The following is a 5,726-nucleotide window of genomic DNA, read 5'->3' as shown; positions in this document are numbered from 1 at the left end:
ATTTTGGTATTTCCTGTAGGATGAGGAATAAAAGAATAGTTAAACTACTACTTTGGCATATTAGCTATTTTGATTTTAATAAACACCCTTTTCTTGGGCAGTGAAGTTTTTGCTACATGAATTTTTCATGTTTTCATGTTTTTATGCATGGGGTGGAATTTATGCATCCACTCAATGTCTGTATTTATAATAGAATAATAGAAGGGGTTACTTATGCTCTGCTCTTCATTATTAAAGGGAGAAGGCAATATTGGTCTATTTGTTAAAAAATGTTTTCCCTTTCTCCAAGATATGAACTCTCAGTAAATAAATCAGTTTTTATGATATGATATGCTTTCGGTTTTAGGATTCTCTGTCCATCTAGCATCTGTCTGTCTACTTATTCCTATTTACAGATCATAAACCCATCTTGCAAACCCCCTACCACCTTTCATAGATTAACATTGATTTGCTCATATGCACTGATAAATTATAAGTCATTGTAGTCACTCATGATATCTGGAGTTTTGTATAATTACCACATGTGCAGTCTGAAATAAACTAACTATTAAAAAAAACCCACAATACTCCTTCTCTTCTTTCTAAATAGTTTCATATGCGATACTGAGTTTAGATATCTGTTTCTTTTGACTTTTTGAACAATGCAAAGAACTTGTGTTTTTGTTCCTGAAGATGATAATCCTGAATTGTTTGTCTATGAGACTTGTACTCACTGCTAGATTTGTGGATAACATTGGCTTTTCTTGGGCCAATCACTTCCGCCACAATCTACATAAGTTTAATACTACAGGAGGGGACTCACTGAGCATTTTGAGTTCAAATGATTTCATGCTGTCAACCAACTTTCAACAGTGCATGAGTGATATTAATCTAACATGTATTTATACTGTTTGTAGATCAACAGATAGCTAGTGCCAATAACCCTCTAGTTTATTCTTCAGTAGGCTGCCAAAATAATTTTCCCAAAGATACTGCTTTGTTTTGATAGTGAAGAAAACTTAACAATTACACAAATTAAGGAGAGATTAGTTACAATCTGATTTATTCTCATTCTTCCATTAACAGGCAATATATACATTTCTCCACTAAATGGACATTTATTTCTATGGAAATTGACTAGTTACAATGATATCTATATATTGGTTTAGAAAATATGAAATGACCACTAAACATTTAAACCACATAGCAAAAAGATGATATCTCTCTCCTCATTTTAATGTTTCAAGCATATAAGGGTGCATGTGAAAATACTTTAAGAAACAGAAAAACAATCCTAGTGTTATTCTACTTGTGCCACTGCAGGAGGGATTAAGAGAAAGAATATTTTATTTCCTTATAATACATAAGGATGGCTGGATGAATAGAAAAATAATTAGACAGACAAGCAGAAGGTAGCAAAAAAAGAATGTTCTAGAATAAAACAAAATCAAACTTACCCAAACACATTTAAACAATTAAAGGCAAGTAATTGTAACTGTCAAATTCAGCATCCCCTCCAGCATCCATTGAGGCGTTGGTAGGTGAGATTATTCATCTTCTCCTTGAAACATTTTGAGCCACACCACAATGAACAATCTATTCATTGCTTTGGTCAACATTACTATTAGGGGTACATTATGTATAAAGATAGCACTGACTCATGTTTGCCACAAAAATGATAGCAAGATGCCAAGAAAGACCATCATTTAAGGCTGCTTTGGTTTCTTGAGATTTCACTCCCATGGGTCCAGCTCACCTGATCACAAGTAATTGCTTCCATTCCCCCTCCCATCTAAGGTGTTTTCTTCCATGTTCAGAACAAAATTTAACCCTGAATAGCAAGTCAAATATTTCTGATTAAAACAATAACACAATGATACACTTATGAGGAAAGAACACTGAAAAGATTTGAAAGGCATATTGCAGAAAACATATCCTTTATTATACCAAAGCATTTAGAATTAATGGAACAATGAAAAGACCAATGAACTAACCAAGCAATTTCAATCAGGGGTTCCAATGAGAAAAAAAGCTATAATAAGTAATTGTGATCTGTCCAGATTTGAGACAGTGGCATAAACCAGCATGGATATATAAGTGACTTTGCTTGCTCGCAGGTCAAGGCTGCACAGGCCTAGTTGAGGAGTATGGCCATTGTACAGCTAGCAATTTCTTGTAGAGCTATAACAGAGCATTTTTCAGTGCACAAATGAAATGTATGCAATCATCTCCAAGAATGCATGAAGGCACAATTTCCATTCAATGGGAGCCTAACTGTGACATGGGACAACTGCCATCTAACTCCACAAATAGTGATTATGCTATGCAATTAAGTTATAGGATCTTGGCCCTTGCTTTAACCATCTCAGTTCCATGTTTTTCATTAGCAAACTTTTTAAAAGTTTACACTAAATTATTGTTTTTCAGATTAGCAGCTGGACTTCTGTTGATTACATATGCAGACTTAAATTCCATTAGTGCTATCATATATTATTTTGCGATTATTATGGAATGTGATGCCTAGAACTTTCATAAGCAAGTCACACAAAAACAAGGATGCCAAAGGAAGTGTACAGATGGAGTGACATATGGAACTGCGGACCCATGATGACTACTTGTTGTGAGGATGCACTCTGGTGCCTTCAAGCTGAGATGGCACAGGTATCTCATCTCATCTTGAGAAAGGTTTATGATCCATCAGCATCAGAACAAGAACATTGTATAGATTCATACATGGACCAAAAATTGTGTCAAGCTAGAATAGAGCTTTCCATCAACCAATCTGCTGCATATTTCTGTCACATTTCAGTGAAACCTTTCATTGAAACCTGTCATGGAAAAAAACACTTTATTGATTTGGTGAAATTCTGAGTTCTGAATTGTATTTAAGATTTTCTGACTCATTGTGATGCAAGGGAAATAAGTGCTGGCAAAGTGAACTCATCTCTTTGATCTCACACGCTGTAGCCTCATGATATCATTGTACACCAACTTTTTTCTATTAAAGTTTGATGTAATAACAAGGTTCTTTTTCTATTAAAGTTTGATGTAATTTATTAGCAGGGGATTTTAGCTTCTCAGCCACCTTTCATAACAATAAGATGTGGTAGAGTGTAGGAGTCCATCTGTCCATTGCCCACAACATTTGTGATCATTCAATTAGTACAACATTTGTGGCATTTTATTGATTATATTATCTAATGCTATAAATCTGAAAATATAACAGGAACAAAATGTAGGTGCATGCATTTGTTGCAGAATATCATTGCAACATGCCTGGCAGGTAACCTCTTTAAAGGCTGTTTGGGTTACTAGGAATTTTAATCCCATGAGTCCAGTACAGCCGATCAAAAATCGCAGCCCCATTCCCCATGGAATATTGTTTCATCCACTTCAACAAGATAGATGTAGATAGACGGGATAGATCAGACAATGTACACATTTCAATTTTTGTGGTAAAAAAATCTCATTTACAAAGTAAATACTTGTCTGGGATTCTGGCTAGCGCACACAAGCACACTATAATAACATGTTTTAACACCAACACTTATATTTTATATACATAATGAGGAATGGGGTGGGTACTTGGTGTTGCTGCTGCTTCTATTCCTATTTCTTCTCCTGTTGCTGCTGCTGTTGAGGCATGGGCACAACATGGAGCCTCTCAATCTGGCCTGTAAGTACCCGTGGACAGTTATAGGTTAAAGAGAAGGCAGAGCTGGATTTGTCTCTTGAGATAATTGAGAAGCTTACTCGGGAGGGAGAATTTAAGATGGAGCCCCCCCCCCCCCCACCATACCACCTTCTCAAGGATGGTGGTACCATCCCTGTATCAGGGCTGCAGGGAAAGCATCAAGCAGTTGACGGATGGGGCTGGCTGGACATCCATCTACTTCACCATGTGCATTTTGTCTACCTGTGGTGGAGGCAGGCATGTAGCTTCAGCCCCCCCCCCCTCTGAAATTCTCATGGTGGTCCGCAAGAAGGCCTTACTGGTGCATTATTTATACTGCTATGTTTATTCATATCATGATCTGATCACCATACTCAATATATCCCATATGCATGGGGGGATTGTGGTAACAATAAAAAAGGTTTGCTAGGGTAGACCCTCTTTCGCTCAGACTCAACCCCCCCCCCCCCAAAAAAAAAATCCTGGCTACGGGCCTGGGTGGAGGCCACATGTACTTCTCCCTCACTGGGAATTAGTGTGTGAGAGAGGGCACCATGGAGATAAGGCATCTCTAGGCCCTGCTCCACGTAGAACTGTTCAATGAGATCCACACTTCTTCCGAGATCTACTGAGTCATAGACTGCATGCTGCAGAAATGGCTGTCTGGGAGGCAGCAGTTCACCTGTGGTTTTGTGGCAATGGATAATGGGGCAAATATGTTATAATTCTATCAGAGTAAAAATGTTTGTATTTTGAAAATTCTTATTTGAAAGTTCATGTTAATAGTTCTAATCGTGGCTGTCTGTGATAAGTAAATACATCTTTGATCACCCTGCTTTTAAAGGTAAAGAAAGTGTGGCCCTTTAACTAATATAAAAATGATATATGTATAGTAAAATGACTTGGCAGTAATATATTTCACCCCAATGCTTTGTGACTTTTGGATTTTGATGTTGAGAGTTACACAGATTTCACAATTAAACAAAAAAATCAAACAGACAAGAGTTCTTTCTCCCACTCTGGACATTCCACTGATATATAAACCCCACTTGCCTAGTTTCCAACAGACCTCACAACCTCTGAGGATGCCTGCCATACATGTAGGCAAAATGTCAGGAGAAAATGCTTCTAGAACATGGTCATACAGCCTGGTAAACTCACAGCAATGCAAAAAATTATAGAGTTTAATTTTTTTTGGTATAATTATTAATCTATATACTTGATTATATACAAACATTTTGTACCATTACTGTGAACAAACTATCTAGTATTGTTCGGCTGCTAGTAAAAGTCACCTTTGTACCTTAGTTTTTAATACATTTGATGCAAGTTGGAGACACTTTGCCTTAAGAGAGTGTGACAGGCAACTTGATATCTAATATATTTTATCATTCCCATTTTCTTTTTGTTCTACTGCAATTTCTCTCCAAAAAGTGGAAAGTAAGTTGTTGAATTTCCCTCTTCTAGAAATTGTTCTTGTTAGTTTTTGTGAATTTGGAGGTATTTTTGAAATGTTCTGCATGGAGAATCTTATATACACTTTCTGGAATTTTTAATTACTTTTTGCTGTAATTATCAAACAATCTTATACTATAGACAGAAATGCTGGATATGCTTTTCTTTTATAGTTAAAGATACACAATATTTTAGTTTTTAAAGTGATATTTATTGACTTTAACATATACAAATTAATTCACATCGAGATAAACAGCACTCAAGAAAAAGAAATAGAAAAGAAGGACTATACATTTATAACATATAATGTGTGTGTGTAAAGTGCATTGCACTTAACACTAACCCTAAGCTAACATTGCTAAATCACTTATCTACAGTATTATAATACATACCTACAACACAAAACAACTCTACGAAGCTACAAAACAACTCTGCCCCCAATGAACTGTAATAAAGAGAAGGAAATAACTAAATAGGAAAAGCTATGCCATTCTACCATTATAGGTTTAACTAAATTCTGCTTGCTAGCATTACTAGATGCTATAATCACAATCTTTTTGCTCAAAATTTCATAAACAGTTTCCCATCTTTCATAAAAAATTTCAATCGCTTTTTCTTT

The sequence above is a fragment of the Anolis sagrei genome, chromosome 6 (genome assembly GCF_037176765.1).
Source record: "Anolis sagrei isolate rAnoSag1 chromosome 6, rAnoSag1.mat, whole genome shotgun sequence".
Lineage (NCBI taxonomy): Eukaryota > Metazoa > Chordata > Lepidosauria > Squamata > Dactyloidae > Anolis > Anolis sagrei.
Note: the sequence above shows the minus strand (reverse complement) of the source record.